Consider the following 17,224-nt stretch of genomic DNA (forward strand, 5'->3'; position numbering starts at 1 on the left):
ACTAGGTGCTGAGTGCTGGCATTAGCTCATTGGATGTCGCATACCCTAAACACCAAACCCATCCTCCGAACGCCCTTCTCTCCTCAGACTCCGGCCCGAATCGCCTTTGTGGCTCTCAGTACTAAGGAACAGGTCGAAAGCAAGTTTAAGAGCTCGTTTGGCCACAGGTTTCTTCTGTTTCACACGAGGGGTGCTGCAGAGACACCCCCAGCCGCAGAAGGGAAAGCAGTGGCCTGCTCTTGTGTCTGAGCTGGGCAGATGGGGTGGGGGTGGGGGCTCCCCTCACACAGGAAGCCATGGAGGCACCTGTCACCGGTCTGGCGAGGAGGCGGATCCACATGGGTGGTGGGGGCACAAAGCCACCGCCTACAGCGTGAGTGATGGAAGATAGCGGCCTGTCCCTGCACCATGCCTGGCTCTTAGATTTTGGGGGGTGCTTTTGTTGCGAAGGTGTGGTCAGGGGTTGAGCACCGATCTATGAACTAGGAGGTCATGGTTCGATTCCCGGGTTGTAGGTTCGATCCCCAGTGTGGGGTGTGCAGGAGGAGATGATTCTCTCTCATCATTGAAATTTCTCTCTCTCTCTCTCTCCCTCTTCCTTCCTCTTTGAAATCAATAAAAAAAATGTATTTAAAAGAAAAACACACATTTCCAAATTCAGACACAGAGCAGAATCCTTCCCTTCCGCCCCCTCCCGCCTGCAGGCGCCCCTGACCGCTCGCTCAGTGGCCAAGGAGAACTGGAAGGGATGCTTCATGCTTGGCCACCCGGCGGGCGGAGACCCCCACCGAGCCGCCGTGGACGCCTCATTAGAGCACAGGAGGCTCCCGCCAGCCCGGGGCGCTGGCTGCCGGCCGCCCGGGGTCTGCATCTGCAGCCCTGACAGGCGGCCCCGGCTGCCGCCTCCCGCCCAAGCCCAAGTCCATGATCCACTGCAGTTAGTCGATAGGATAATGGAAGAAATCGATAGGAAAGATTTTTAGAAGGTCTTAATTAAAGAAACACTTGCAGATACAAATGATGTCTTCAATCTATTGATAGTGCCAAGGTGAAGGGTTAAGCACAAACAAAACCATCAACTTTATTTTGCCTGCACGCCTTCCACGAGAGAACAGCCCAGCCAGCCTCGGGGCCCCCGGGGTCGGCCCATTCATCAGTCCCCTGTCAATGCCACGGCCACGTTGCAGGGGAAAGTGAGGCTGTGAGCAAGAATTTTAATTACTAAGCAGCAGCTTGAAACAGCAATGAAAAACAGACATGCGCGGGGGCCCTGCCCAGGCTGGTCTCCCTCTCTCCTCCCTCTGCCCCTAAAATCGGGGCAGCATTCCCCAGAAAAAAAAAAACGTTCGGCAGACAGACGCCCTCCCTCCGGAAGTGATGCGCAGAAGTGGAATAATTAAAGAAAGCCTCGATGGATGGATCCCACTTGGGCAGGGGACGTCTCCAGCGGCCTCACGCTCACACGCGTTAACATCAATATCTCTGATTCCCTGGATGGTGCTGCTCTGGGTACTGGTTTAAAGAGACATCAATCTGGGATGTCAGCATCTATCTAATGAACCTTCAAAAATCAATGTCCAGGATGGCCCGTTCCACGCAGGCACCCAATCGGTCCACTCCCCTGGTCTGACTGGTCTGGCCGAACCTAAGTCCTCGTCGCCACCAGCGTGGTCCCCGGCGGTCAGGCGGGGTGGGTGGACCGCCAGAGGCCGAGATGACAGAATCCATTTCAACCCAGAGAATGGAAAGATGCGGGAACGAGACGCAGGGGATGGGATCCCCTTCAAAACGTCCTGGACACGCACATCCTAGAGACCTGTTCCGTAAACATCACCCCCCTTCAAAGCTGCCCTTCCCCCTCCCCCTCCCACCTCACAGTGCGCAGTCTCCATTCCCTCCGCTGCTGCCCGATCCTGACAGCTCGGGTAATTTTCTGCCTTTTTGGGTTCCTCGCCTGGGATTTCCGTGGGAGCTTCAGGCAACAGGAGGCCCGCACTCGGCTCTCCTCTTGTTAGTGTTTACGCTCAGCTCCTCCGCGCCCTGCTGCTCCCGGCCCCGACACTGATGTCTGACACGCTAGCAGGCAGACAGAGGCCGAAGTTTCTCTCACTTCTCTTTGCCGCTTTAAAATAAATTGGCCTGCAACTGGCTGCCGAGGAGCCGAGATGCTTTGAGTGAATAACTCGGGGTGACAGGTACGCCCCTCACGATGATGCCAGTGTCTGGCCTGCCTTCTGATCTCGGCTTTTCTCCATTGCAGTTCTCCCTCCCTCCCTCTCTCTCTCTCTCTCTCTCTCCCCTCTCTCTCTCTCTCTCTCTCTCCTGAGAAGAGTCCGTCCTGAGAGGCCGTGGAGCCTGGACAGTTGTGAGAGGTGCCGCATGGGCTGATGGTTGGTGGTCTGATTCCTGTCCATCTCCTGGGTATGGCTCTCAGCAGCCCCTCGTGCCAAGTTTGAGTCCAATTAAACGATGATGAGAGGTACCATGATTCCATTAGCTTGGATTGTCACATCTCAGAAGTTCAGCGGCCTGCAAAATGCGCGCCGTCTCCCATTAAGGCGGCTCCGGCCGCAGTGTGAAGTCTCCTTTAGCTGCTTTTCATTCTCGGAGAGCAGCCCTGAAGACCGGCCGGTGGGGAGGAACCCCGGGCCGCGCCTTCCGCGGGGGAGGAAGTGTTTGGGCCACACAAATGGAAGACACCCCCCAACAGCAGAACTGACTCTCTAACAAAAATGAGATCACATTTTTCCTGTCACGTTTTCTAGCATTTGTTTGTGGTGGTTGTTACTGTTGTTAGTCCTCACCTGGGGGTATTTTTCCATTGATTTTAAGAGAGAGGGGGAGGGAAGGGGAAGAAGGAGAGAGAGACACATCAACTGGTTGATTCCCTCACGTGCCCTGACCAGGGCCGGATCGAGCCTGCAACCGAGGTACGTGCCCTTGACCAGAATGAAACCCGGGACCCTTCAGTCCGCAGGCTGATGCTCTATCCACTGAGCCAACAGGCTAGGGTGCTAGCATTTCTTTGGATGAATTCTTGCTGTTTGGGGGGCGGGGGTACATTCTATGCGAAGGAGCTATCAGTATGGCGATCATACTTTCAGAACCACAAATAGAGACCTGTAATTTTCTTTCTTGATGCATTTATTTATTGAAAAATCCTTACCAAAAAAATGAAAACAAAATTATATTTAGATACACATTTAAGAACAAGTTGCCTTTAATCAAGCAGTGCTATTTGAAATCAGAGATGGGCCTGCCGTGGATCAGATACTGGATAGGTCTCCACGGAGTCCCGGTTGGGCTTACAGAGAAAAACAAGCCCCGCTCTGTGGACTGGGCAGGCTCCCTCCCGTCCCGCTGCGGGGTGACGAGGACACAGCTGTCCAGGCGCCAGACATGGCGGTCACCATGTACTGATGGCTCACTGGGTGCCGGGCATTACGTGAGGAGCTGCCCTATCCTCTCTCGTTTAATCCTCTCAATAACCATTCTCCAGATGTGGAGAGTGAGGGGCAGGGACAGTGAAGTAACTTGCTCAAAGTCATCGCTGGCAAGAGAAAGAACTCGGAGTCGAACCCCGGCCTGTCTGGTTCCAAGCCCTTCTTCCTAACCGGCGTGCACGCTGTGTTCGCGGAACACACCCGGGCAGGCGCCCGGCGACAGGAGTGGTGTCCGTCCGGCCTCCCTGGGGCAGAGACGAGCCTGGCCGGGGAGTCCATTCCGGCCTTGGCGGATGCATCCTCCTGGGTGGGTTGGAATGTGCTGGAGTTCCAATCCCTCTACTAACCTTTCCATTTTTTTAAAATAACACATAGGGATAGAATTATTTTTCTAATAAAAAAATTATAAAAATGTAGAAATGCCCAAAGAAGAAAATATTAACCCGCAATCCCACCACGCAGATACAATCACTCTTGGTGCGGAGTCTCTAGTGCGTTTTGGTTTGTTTTGTTTGTTTGTTTATAAAACTTATGATTTCAAGTATTAGTTGCTCCCTGTTGGGTGTTTTACTCATGAATACACAGCCCCACCCAGCCAGGAGCCGCCTTCCTATGGGTAGAGGCGACCACAGTCCCTGGGTGGGGGCCGCTCCCTGAATGGCAAACCCCTGGTTCTCTTAAACACGCGGCCACCTCAACAGAGACTCCACGGAGGCGAAACACGGAGCTCTTCCAGGCCCCTGAGAACAGCCGCAGCGGCTGAGGGGCGAAGGCCAGAGAGGCCGAGCGTGCCCGGCTCTGAATCTCAGGAGCTTGAAATGCAATCAGAGTCCCTCCCACCAGCTCAGGCACCCACGGATGTTCTAGTGGTGCTGGGAAGAAAAGAATAAAAAAGGCAGAACAAGCCCAACCTAAAACAGAAGAGATCCGTGTAATTATGTATGCGTAAAAAAGAAAAAAGGATTAAAAAAACGCCTTCATTTTCCGGAGTGACTTTTTTTGGAAACATAGATGCTGATATATGGCTGATATTCTAGCTAGGACCATGGAAACGCTACCTGGCCGGCAGCCGCCCGGGCGCGCTCACAGCACCGGCTGCGCTCCTCGCCTGGCCCCGGAAAGGCGTGATGAGCACAATCTGAAATCAATATCGGGAGCAGTTACTGCATCTCAATAGTATTTGCCGAGACGGGCTGCCGGGAGAGGAGAGGGGGAGAGACGTCGATAGCTCTAACGAAGCACTCCACGGCCGTGCACAAAGGGAGGTCAAATAACCATCAGCCGACCAATCCCCACGGTAAGGAGCAGCGATGATAAAATCAATATTATTAAATAAAAAGTTAGCGCTGCTATTGAACTCTCCCCTGATCTTGGCGGTGCCGGCTGGGAACCCAGGAGGCTGTTTTCCACTCTCTTTAGGGGCAAATGTTTAGGACCGTGAACATCGGCCAACTGTGAGGGCAGGAAGGGGGGGCCGAAGGGACTTTTCCCATGGGGACCGAGCCCTGGGGACACCTGAACCAGAGGGCCAGGCACCTGTCACCTCGCTCAGAGACCGCCATCCTTCCCCCCCCCTCCCCCCTCCCCCAGGTGAGCCTGTTTTCTGAGGACCACGAAAGGCTCCGTCATTTAGACCTGGACCTTGCCCCTCCGTCCTTGAGGGTGACAGAGGCCCGGGCTGGCGTGGGGCCCCCAGGAAAAGCGAAAGGATCTCCCTGAAGAGGAAAGAAACGTAGAAAGGACAAAAACAAGGACACTCCAATAGCGGAGGTGACCGGTCCGGGCCAGCGCGGAGGACCATGGGGAAGGAAGCCTTTGGAAGGCAAGAATTCGGGCGTGGGGTGGCTCGTTGGGCGAGGGGAAGGTGGCACGTGGCCGGTATTGAAGAAGGTACATTTAGAATAAAGGTAGAGTCCAGCCAACGATGCCTACGAAAGCGCTTGCTGCTTCTATCTGGAAGAGGGAGGAAAGGGAGAAAGAAAAAGAAGAAGAAGAATTTGTTAAACGGAGTGACAGCCCCTGGGCAGGGAGATGGTGTCTGAGGCTCTGACCTGCATTTCAACGTGGCCTCAGACTTCGGAAGGACCTGGAAGTTGGCTGCCTGGTTTGCGTTTCATAGGAACAAGAGGGAGGGTAAACGAGGGCCTTGGGGGAATTCGTTCGCATACAAATCAGGCACCAGGGAGGCCAAGCAGGCCTCTGCGCAGGAAGAGAAAGCGTCGTCTGTAAATAACCCTCCGATCTGGCGCTTTCCCCTGCAAATACTACACGGGACGTTGGGCACAACTAGCTTTCGGGGACACCCGGCTCGCGGGGAGCCGTCTTTATGTCTGCTGGCATCTGTGGTAGTGACAGGGACTGACTGTTCACATAACCGACATAAAATGTATGTGCGCGCGCCCTGGAACGGCCACCCGCCGCCAGCCAGCTGCGGGCTGAAGCGGAGCACATGCGGGTTTATGGGCGCCGCGTAAACGACCCTTGGCCGTAAAGACGGAGCGGGTTTATTCGTTTAGGAAATCGCTATAATTAAGGATAATTCATAATGGCTGCCTCTCCTCTCCCCGGCTTCATTTAGACTCCATTTTTTGGAGCCGTAAATACGTGAGCGGCTCACAGACGCCGCATTCAACCTGTTCCTGTCGGCTGGTTTCTGCTTATGTTTTCATCATCATCATTAAAAAAAAAAGCATTAGTAGATAAGACTATAAAAAGCACAGGGCTGGGGATACATTAGCCAGAAAAGCATAGGCGGGGTGGCGTGTGTGTTTTTAACTACTCAAAAAAAAAAAAAAAAAAAAAGAAGAAGTAAGCGTACCCTCTCCCTCCAGAGGTAAAACAATTAAAAGTAAATAATCCTTTTAGTGGTACTAACGGAACGCTCACTGACAAACCCCGGAGAGAGAAAGTGACAGGGCAGTAACATTAGTGAAGGCCCAGGAAACAGGAGTGCGACCTCGCCACAGTATCTCCATTTAACGGCGCATCTAATTAAAGCCTGACCTTCGCAGATGCGAGCTGGGGCGTGCGGGGCTTCCCCATGAGCCCAGCGCGGCCTCGGGGAGGGCAGGGCCTCCGTTCAGTCTCCTGCCTTCCACGCCTGCTCTGAGGGATGGCTGCGTCCTCTCCGTCCCCTCGGGCAGGGACACCTTTCCCGCTGCCCCGTAGGCCCCCCGACACCCTTCCTGCCCACATCCACTCCCCATCTCTGTTTCAGCCCATGCACTTGGTCGATGCTCAGGACATGAGTCAGCAAAAGGCAGCGAGCCCGGCCAGTGTGGGCCTGGATCCTCAGCATCTCCAGTGCCCGGGGCAAGGGGCACGGGGCACTCCGCTGAGCCCTCCCTGGCCTGGTCTGAACCGCCGGCAAGGGGACCTCCCAGTCCTGAGCGCTCCCCCAGGGACCTGCGCCTGGACTGACGTGGGCCTCTGGAGTCCCATTAAGGGTGAAGCTGTGCAGAGACTTGTTCTCGTGATTCCCTTGGGGGGGAGTTTGTCCCGGTGTGATGGAAGGTGTGGGTCTGAGAGTCAGAAGGTCTGGGATACTTTCCCTGCTGTGTTCCTTGTTACCTGCTGTGTCCCCAAGAGATTTCCAGTCATTCCCCTATGTTTCCGCCCCCCCATTGGCAAAGAGGGACATCATCGCCGGCCCGCTGCTGCATGGACCACTGTGAGGGCACTGGGGACCACGCCGAGTCTCTGGGGACAGCAAAAAGGCCGAGGTGCCAGCCCAGCCCTTAGCAGTCGGCCCTCTCCATCGACACCCCACCCGACCCCCGCCTCCTGTGAAGCAGGCCCCGGACACGGGCCTTATTCACGTCACCACGTCAAGAGGATCAAGAGAAATGACCAGCAAAGTGGTCGGTCGACTCCGAAGAGTGTCCCTGTGCAAGTGGTGAGCCGGGTCCCTGCAAAGGTGCCAACGACCCGGGGTTCCACACACACCCACGTCCCGCACAACCACGCGGGCCGGGGGCTGGCGAACAGCATGTGGACGAGGCCGAGGTGATGCCAAGTGTTGACGGCACGATGCCCAATGGGCTGGGCACGTCGATGTTTAAAAATTGTGCCTTATGAGCAAAATCATCTTTCCATGCCGGGATATGAACACACGTGGCTCTGCGTTCTCTGTGAATCATCTGACCCGGTGACCCCGGGGCAGCCGGTGACCAGGGAAGGCAGATGCTGCCGAAGGACTTCCTCTCCCAGACCCGTCTCCCTGAGGAGCTGGGCCTGGGCTAAGGCTGAGGAAACCAGTGTCACCTCACACTTTTTTCGAATCCTCATCCGAGGGTCTTTTTCCACTGATTCTTAGGGAGAGTGGGAGAGAGAGGGAAAGACAGAGGGAAACACTGATGTGAGAGAAACACATCCATTGGTTGCCTCCTGCACACGCCCCCGGCCAGGGCTCGGGCCAGGGAGGAGCCTGCAACGGAGGTACATGCCTTTGAACGGAACTGAACCCGGGACCCTTGGGTCTGCAGGCCGACGCTCTATCCACTGAGCGACACCGGCTGGGGCCATTTCACACATTTTTATGGACAAATTGTGGTGTTTGGTGTCATGGCCAGGACGTTGGCATCCACACGGACCAGGGACAACAGGAAGAGGAACTGTGACACGTCTAGGCGTAATTCAGCCATCCCTGCCCGCAGCGCCCGCCGACCCTGTACAGCGCCCGCAGACCGTGGCCACCGTGGCCATCTAACGGGGCAGGCGGCCAGGAGAGGCCCGAGAAGCAGCGTGACCCTGGCTCCCGAGTCCATAAAGAGCGCGGCTCTGGCTGGCTGCGTGCTCCCCTGTGGCCCTGGGGCGGCGAGCGGCTCACCCTCTTCCTTATTCATGGGCGGCTTATCTAATCAGGGGTGCTCGGGGAGATTTACATCAAATCCAAACCCAAGGCTGTGGGTTGTAAAAGGGCGCTGGGTCGCAGAATGAGGGAGTAAGTGGGGTCGGGCAGTGGGCTGGCCCTGCCCCCCTACTCCCCACCCCCCAGCCCCCACCTCCACCCTCACCCCCAGCCCAGCCTCAGACTGAAGGTATTAGCCCCAAATGAGGAACATATTTGTCAGGAAAATCTTTTATTCTTTGAAAATAGAGTTTCCTCTAGGAGTCAGAGTTCACAAGGACGTGTACCATGCCGCTGCACAAATTGACATCTTTAACAAGGGCTTCTGGAAATTCCGGAACTTGAATCATGGTTAGAATGCCAGGGTCAAAACGTGTCAAACTAAGAACCTCGGGTCCAAAAAAAAAGATGTTTTCATTATAGCTGAATCGCTTAAAACCTTCTTAGCGCCCCCCCCACCCCCCACCCCCACCAAAAAAAATTATAAACAAAAATGAAGAATCTGAAAACCAACCGTCGGGTCCCAGGGTTTTCCATAGAAGTACCTGGTTGCAGGGGCCGCCTAGACGGGACAATGGGTGTTTGCAGACACAGCCCGCACACAGGAGCGGCCGCGGCGGCAGCAGCGTTGCTAGCAGGAGTGGGCTAAGCTACACGTAACCGTGCTGGAGGAGACAGAGTTCCCCTGCGAGGAGCTCCGGTGAGTAACACGAGCAGGAAAGCATCGATGAGACGGATGAGGGGCCATTCCACTCAAGGGAAAGCGAAGACGCCCCCGCTGCCGCCCGCCCTCTGCCTGGCGCCCCGCAGCGGCGGGGTTTCGCAGGCATCTTTTAAGAGGCCTGAACTTCCCAATACAGGGACATGGCATCCCCAGTTCCACGTCCCAAAGAAAGATACGGAGCCCTGAAATGCCCCCTCCCGCCTGCGCCGGACATGCCCTTTCTCACAAGGCCTACCCCCTTCCCCCCCCCCCCCCCCCGCAAAAGAACGGCTCCAGGTCAGCCTCCTGGCACACGCCGCCCTCCCGCCGCCCGTGTCGCCGTCCATCTCTCCACTGACAGGTCTCCGTGTTGGGCAGGGCTCCCATCCTTCATGACGATCTAGCTGTCACTGCAGGTGAGTGGTGGCACTCGGCTATCCCGCCACTTTCACAGTTACTTATCTGTCTTTATGGATTCATCCTGTGTGTCAGGCCGGCCGTAACAGCATTACTGTCAGGGTGACAAAACTGTCCCCAGAGTGCCACCAATGATTCTCTCTCCCGCTGGCTGCTGGCGGGGGAGGGCAGGGGCCGCCTCATCCCTCTGCAGCCCTCGCCCCACTCAGCGCCTTCTCCTGTGGGGAGAGGTGGCTAAAATGGGGTCCGGGGGACAGCAGCTTGCGTGATCTCTAAAGATTATAAAGAAAGGGGGAAAAAAAGGGAACAGGGCCAGCGTTAACCTCAGCGCTTCCTGCAAGGCGCCCGGAGCTCCAGTCACCTGCGCCCTGGTGAGGCGCCCAGGTGTGTCACACCCACACTGAGCAAGCCAGAGAGTGGCTCCCCCTTTCCCTTCAGCTCCTAAGGCCTGGCTCCCCCCTAGCCTCCCCCACACACACATCCTCGGTGAAGGGACGGGGGAGGGGAGGGGGGGAGAAGAGGAGGGCTGGCAACTGCCCATTGTGTTTTATTTTTTTTAAATATATTCTTATTGATTTCAGAGAGGGAGAGGTAGAAACACCAATGATGAGAGAGAATCATGGATCTGCTGCCTCCTGCACCCCGCCTACTGGGGATCGAGCCCACAGCCCGGGCATGTGACCTTGACTGGAATCGAACCCGGGACCCTTCAGTCTGCAGCTCAACGCTCTATCCACTGAGCAACACCAGGTAGGTGCCTGCCCAATGTTAACTGCCCAGCCCGCGCCCCGGAACCACGGGCCAGCGAGGTGGGCACGGCGTCGTTTTCAGAGCAGCAGCAGTCATGGGAAATGAAGCATTCCCGCTTGCCAAACGCTGTGTGATGATTTCTGTGAGTTGACTGCTTCGAAAATAACATCTCACTTCTTTTCTGTCTTTAAATGGGCCCCGGCCCCATTTCCTCCGCGGACCTCCTTCCAAATGTACTTCGGCGGCAACGTGGCGCCCGGGGCCGGGCTGCGTGGAAGGAAGGTGGCCGCTTTCCCTTCCCGTTAATCCCACAACAACGTGCCAACATCGAGGCTTCGTGGGAAACACTGGGTGTTTATTGCTGCCGGGAACTTGCTGGAGGATCGCGCATGGAGACATGCTTGTCCAGCCCGGCCAGTGTGGCTCAGTGGTTGAGCATCTACCCAGGAACCAGGAGGGCACAGTTCAATTACGGGTCAGGGCACATGCCCGGGTTGTGGGCTTGATCCCGTGTGGGGTGTGCAGGAGGCAGCCGATCCATGATTCTCTCTCATCACTGATGTTTCTCTCTCTCTCCCCCTCTCCCTCTCTGAGATCAATAAAAATAGATTAAAAAAAAAAAAAAAGACACGCTCAGCCTAAATCAGGTCCACCATCCTTTCGCTGCTCAGCCCAGAGTGAGTGACCTTCGAACGTCACTCAACAGGTGCACAGACCCCTCCAAAGTCGAGGTCCCTGGGGCACACCGATGCTCGCCAGGGCGCCCACATTCTATCTGGGGGCTTCAACAAAGTGTTAGAACACAGACCGTCGACAAGACACTCTGCTCACCGGGGATGGCGTCAGGGATGGGGTCTGGTGGGAGACTTCATTCTCCCTCGGAAAGGTCAACTGGAATACAGGTGCTGGCGTGCGGGGGCGCACCCACGCGGACGTGCACCCCAGGCCAGGCCAGCCTCCCGCTCCGCTTTGTTCTTACCCCAAGGAGCACTCGCTGTCTGAGGGCTGTGTGTGTGTGTGTGTGTGTGTGTGTGTGTGTGTGTGTTAAATAGGTTCAATCTGATTTCTGACACTGGAAAAACAAACCTAAAAGCAATTTAGAAAACACCTGCCCGTGAAGTCAGATGGCAAAATCCCGCAAGCTCCTCTGGAAATCTGTGACCTCAGAGGCTGACATGGTTTGATGGGAAATTTAATGTAATGGGCTGCGAAAGCCGAGAGGCCTGTTGTCAGCGATGAAGGCTGAGAGTTAGCAGAATTAATAACACTGTACAATGCAAGGGCCCTCCAGGGACGCGGCTGCCGAGCCGGGCCGTGGGGAGGAAGGACTTCTGAAGTCATTTCACCATGACATTCTGTCGTCGCTGCTAAACGGAAATAAAACAACCCGCCGCCGCGCCACATGTCTCTGTGTGTGTCCTCCCCTTACCTAACGGAGAGCCATCACGCCCCACCCAGGCTGGGGAGGGCCCCGCCTCGGGGGATTCCGGGAGCTCCCGCTTGAACCTCTAAACAGCAATAAGAATAAATGCAAGTGGAAGTCTGTGAGCGGAGAGCCAGGCCGGGGCTGCGGCCGTCCAACGCCAATCCATCTCAGTGCTTCCGTGGGAGGGAAACGGTTACCTCGCGAACGCAGGGCCAGGGCGGTTTCGAGCCAGAGCATTTTGGCCGATGATTTCTGTCCGGGCGGGATCGTCACTTAGCGAAATGGCAGATAAGGATGAATAGAAAGTGAGTGTGAGGAGCGGCGAGCGAGTGGTGCGCTGCAGCCGGAGCAGAGCGGCCGATACACCGCCCTGAAGCGCAGCCGCAGATGATGGCCGTGACCCTGCAGCTGGCGTCCCCGGACGCCTGCAGTGAGATACAGACGAGCCCCTCAGATTTCGGAAGCGATTATTGGCTGGTGTTTCTAGAGCACTCGCCCAGGGCCTGCTCCGTTTTCTCCAAAGCATGTTTCGGGGCTACGGCGGGGCAGTCACATGGACCGGGCTCGGCGCTGCAGTCACTGGATTCGGATCCCAGCACAACTCCTTCGCTGTTGCCCTTCCTGGGCCTCAGTTTCCCCACCTGTAAAATGGAGGTGGTGGTATTGACCTCTTAGTTTTGCTGGAGGGGTTCAAGGAGGGACTCCGTGGGGAGAGCGGCCGTGGTCCTCGGCCCAGAAGGAACACTATGTAAATGTTAGCTCTGACGATGAGCTGAGGCCAGCCACCCGGGAACTGTCCACGACTCTGTCAGGGTTACCCAATCTTCTTCACCCGCTGGGTCTTCCTGCCCAAGCCAGAGTCGGAGTTGAGGAGAGGCGCGCTCTAAGGGGGAAATCTGCGGTCTCCTGATGGGGTGGAGGCCCACAGTTACCAAGAGCACATTTTCTTTTCTTTTCTCTTTTTAAAAAAATATATTTTTATTGATTTCAGAGAGGAAGGGAGAGGGAGAGAGATAGAAACATCAATGGTAAGAGAGGATCATTGATTGGCTGCCTCCTGCACGCCCCCTACTGGGGATGGAGCCCACAACCCGGGCCTGTGCCCTTGACCTGAATGGAACCCAGGGCCCTTCAGCCTGCAGGCGGATGCTCTATCCACTGAGCCACACAGGCTGGCTCATGAGCACATTTTCTGATCTGCCCACCATGCCTATCCTTACGTCTCAAGGCCTAGGAAACGGTCCCATGATCAAGTGGGAATGGGAGTCGGGAACAAAAGAAATTATTCATGGAGTTCCAGTGGAAAGACAGCCTATTTTGAAAATAAACAGAACTGAATTTTGGGCACCTTTGAATAAAAGATAAGTTGACAGCACACAGACTGTCAAAATGGAATGGGAGGGAGATGTGTGTTTAAGCACTGTTTTCTGCACTGAAGCACGACACACACACAAAACACATACACATACACACACACACACATACACACAAAACAAAACAAAACAAAAACTAATTACAGTTTTAAACGTCCAAAACGGCATGTCCACTGAAAGCCCGGCACTCATTAGTGCTCGTGATTAACTTTACAACTGTCAACCGAGCAGCACGCGGGCTGACAGATCGCGAGCTGCTCGGAGGGTGCTAATAAACCCGGAAATAACAGCGTGACACACAGATGCACAAAAAGGATGCAGGTGATAAAGAAATGTTGACATCAGATCTAATTACCTCGGCCACGGCCGACGACAGTGGGGACCCGCAGTCACGCACGGCTATTGCCGGTGACGAGCCCCGCCGGAGCGGGCGTGTGCGCCGCCGCCTGCGACCGGGCTTTTACCGCCCCTTGTCAGGGCCGGGGAGGACAACATCCAACGGGAAATTATGAGTGCCGTGACCCCTCCGAGTCAGAAACCCGGTGATGGATCTGGGCTCCGCAAGGCAGAGCGGATCAGCCCCTCACGTGGGCTGGGCTGGGATGATCGATGACATTTTTATCAGCACTTTCTCAGGGATGTCACCAGGAGGGAAAATAAAGGCCCCGCCAAGAGACGACGGGGTGAATTATGCAACTGTAATTGCCTATCATAACCTGATAGGAGTCGGAATTGCTCTGTTTTCATATTGAGATGGCGTAAAATTGCCGGGAAATGCCACGGCCCCTTAACGCGGGCTAGATGAGTCTCATATTCTGATCATTTTTCACTCGGCGGCGGCAAGGTAAATCCGGCTCCCTTCGCACAGCCTCGGTGGCCCAGGGCAATCGAGGGGCCCAATTGTTACCCCGGAACGGAGCGCATCGGTGTAAATGACGATTTTTCATATTTTCTGCATGCATAAGAAGATGAAACATCTTTATCATCCGTAGTGTCTGGCTGAGCTCATACAAAATATTAGTTTATCTCCCCGACTGCGGTTCATTCCATAAGCGAGACACATAGATCTGGAGGACAGGCAATATCCCACGTATAAAACAAGTCCATCTTTTATGCAGTCTCATTTCACAAGGTCTCCTATTTAACACAACAACCACCGCCACAAACATAGACACCGCGCGCCACGGAGAGGAGGCATTCTTTTTGAAAGGGGAAGAGGATTAAAAAAAAAAAAAGCAACCGAAGGCCCTAGACACAACCCAGTGCCCCTGTCCGTGCACGGGAGGCGGGGAAAGCCAACAATCGCGCGTCTGTCCTGCACTGTCCCCCTTTTCCCACTGAAACGGGTCACACCGGCCAGACGGTGGTAGCGGCGCTGTATTGCTTTCCCGCGGCCAATGGAAGCAGCACGTGTCGCCCTGGCCATATGGGCTCAGTGGATAGAGCGTCGGCCTGCGGACTGAAGGGTCCCAGGTTCGATTCCAGTCAAGGCACATAGCTCGGGTACAGGAGACAGCCGATTGTGTAGCCTCTCTTCCTTCCTGGGGGCATCTCCAAACCTGGACAGTATTATTGGGGCTCTTGCCTAGTCCTGTTCCTTCTGGTCCCTGTTCTGCCCCCTAGAGGGCGGAGGGCCCAGGCCCAGCTTTTTCATGGCCAAGGGAATTTCCCCTCTAAACTCTGTCCCTTACCCACAGGCCCTTAGTGGGCCACACATCGCCATCGTGTGCGGGGCAAGCTCTGTGCAGCCGGAGGATGAGGCCCTGGAATGGGGCCACTAACGAATCGGCGTTAGAAGGGCCCTTACCGCCGAGTCCCTCCGGGGATGTGATCCTTCCGCTGAGATGTATGACCGACCGTCTACGTATGAGGGCTTTATCGGCTGATGCCTGTCTTCCCAGCATTCCCTGGAACTGTCCTATCAGATGGCCCAACGCGTGAGTCACTTCCTGTGCGTCCGGCCTTGAGACCATTTGTGCGCCCTGCTGAGAGTCAAGGCATCGTGATGAAGCGCATGGCTTTTTGTTCTAAATAATCTAATGGAAACACCCCCTCGGTAGGAGGTGCTAGTGACAGAGACCAGGCAGGGGTAAGGACAAATGGCAGACTTAGAGCCACTCAAAAGCGTGGTCGGCTTCAGCGTGGGGCGCTCCGACCGACGCGGGGCCAAGCCCTTCGACCATCTTCTCTCTCCGGTCGTGGCCGGCCAGTCCCAGAATGAATCCATGCTGAGCGGAGCAGTGCCGGGCCACGCTGGCGAGAGGTGTCTGGAGCTGAGCTGAGCTGAGCTGAGCTGAGGGCACCGTTTGGAAAGGGTTTGCTGTGATGTATCTGTGCATCAGGATGAGAGGAGGCTGCAGAAGGGACCGCTCTGGGGGTTTCAAGGACCCCACTCTGGCTCGGCTGTTCTGTACCCACGGCAGGTACATGGATAGCACTTCTGTGCTCTGCTTACACACCCCTCCCTGATCCTAGACTGGAAGCCTCTGGGAGCAGGGATGGCACCGCCTCGTTTGTCTCGGTTCCCCCGCACCCAGCAGTGCCGGGCGGAGTTGGCATCCAACCAATGCTGGGGGATGAGTAAGTGGACACAGCGGCACATGGGGTCAACGGCCAGGGTGGTCATTACCTACCCTGTGTCATGAAAATTACCCCCACCCAAAGCTAGGGGCTTACCACCGTGAACATGATTGCCTCCTGCTACTTCCCGTTTCAGGGATGTAGGAGTTGAGTGCCCCGGTCAGGGTCTCTCACAAGCATGCAACCAATGCACCCGGCTGGCCTGGCTCAGGGGTTGAACGTGGACCTATGACCCAGGAGGTCACGGTTTGATTCCCAGTCATGGCACATGCCTGGGTGGCGGGCTGGATCCCCAGTGTGGGACGTGCAGGAGGCAGCCCATCCATGATTCTCTCTCATCACTGATGTTCCTATCTCTCTCTCCCTGTCCCTTCCTCTCTGAAATCAATAAAAATATATATTAAAAAAAAAAACCTTAAAGTGATAAACAGCACGAGAAGTTTTTCTCTTTCTGTTTTTCTTGTGTTGCAATCCGAGCCCCGGTGTCTTCCTCTCTAGGGGGTCTTTACTGCATTGCAACGCAGTCGACAGCATTTGGAATTCCGACCGGCGGTAAACCAGCGAACCCCTCGGCCGAGGGGATTTTGGCTCTGTCCGTGCCACGTCACCCGGCTTTAATTCCGGCACAAACTCCCTTTAGCTTGGGGTTTCCACACTGATTGCGGAGTGGCCCCCATGCCGGGCAATGATTCCCGGGACCCTTGCAGACCCCCAGACCCGGCTCCTGGCGCAGGGAAGGCGGCCCTTTAACGTGGCTCCGTATCTGGATCCAGGTCTCTGACTGCGTTTCCTCTCACTGTGGCTCCCCTGGCATTCCAGAGGCTAACGCGGTCCACAAAATCATGGGGTCCCGGGGTGCTAGCTTAGTCTGCGGAGTCTCTGAACCCAGCTGCGTCCAATGAGACAGATACTACGCTGTCCTTGGCGTCGATTTCCGGAATCGAGCCGGACACCCCAGCTCTCCCCGCCGTGAATTTCCATCTGCGTTTGGAGGAAAGAAGCTCCCTGAGTCCCACTTGCATCAGCTTCGTCGTCAAGTGTCAAAGCAAGAGAAGGAGCTCTGATATCCCTGGGGCTGGCCCATCGGCCACGTCCTCTTATTTTACGTAGCAAGAGGGGAAGGAGGCCCGTCTTTCTTCACCTTTAGCCCTAATTTTCCCCTCGGCCGTCCCTGTGATTACAAATACCTTACACTCTTCCTTCATGACCGACTCACCGGCACACTGAAATGGGACCTAGTCCACCTCCTGGGCTTGTCTTTTCCTGTATCACCCCTTCCAGAGACCTCATTCCGAGACCGTTGCTAAGCAACCCTACATCATAGCCGTCAGCCACCAATGACTAATTGTCCCCAGCACTTTAGCCTGGCAAATCGGGCCGCACGCGACAATGGTGAGTAGTGTGGCGGCCAGAAGCACACCCAAAGGTCTGTCCGTGCGGGGGAGACAGGGACCCTGATGGACAACAAGACGTCCAGTCTCATGCCCAGTGAATCGCGTGGCCGTGTGCCCACCCGCCTGGCGCCGTCCTCCGCTCCTGCTCAGGACCTAAGTGGGAGGGACGGTGGAAACACCCGGACGCGGGCACCGCGGAGAACGTGGCGCCGGGCATGTCACCCGGGCGCTCACCTCCCTCTCCGCCGGCACCGCCCCATTTCTAGTTTCTATTGGAATCGAGGATCGA

General features: G+C 55.7%; 1 protein-coding gene and 1 long non-coding RNA gene across 3 annotated transcripts in view; both read right to left on the minus strand.

The window, feature by feature from the left end:
* Nucleotides 1-17,224, minus strand: part of FTO (FTO alpha-ketoglutarate dependent dioxygenase) — a 297,600-nt gene that overhangs the window by 30,586 nt on the left and 249,790 nt on the right. The gene's annotated exons all lie outside the window — the stretch shown is intronic.
* On the minus strand, nt 11,839-16,822 carry LOC114226721 (uncharacterized). The gene is made up of 3 exons (XR_003612817.2): nt 16,758-16,822; nt 14,769-14,943; nt 11,839-12,229 (listed from the first exon to the last, which is right to left on the minus strand). It is a non-coding gene; the product is annotated as an uncharacterized LOC114226721 (long non-coding RNA).

Source organism: Eptesicus fuscus, chromosome 21 (genome assembly GCF_027574615.1).
Source record: "Eptesicus fuscus isolate TK198812 chromosome 21, DD_ASM_mEF_20220401, whole genome shotgun sequence".
NCBI classification, from domain to species: Eukaryota; Metazoa; Chordata; class Mammalia; order Chiroptera; family Vespertilionidae; genus Eptesicus; species Eptesicus fuscus.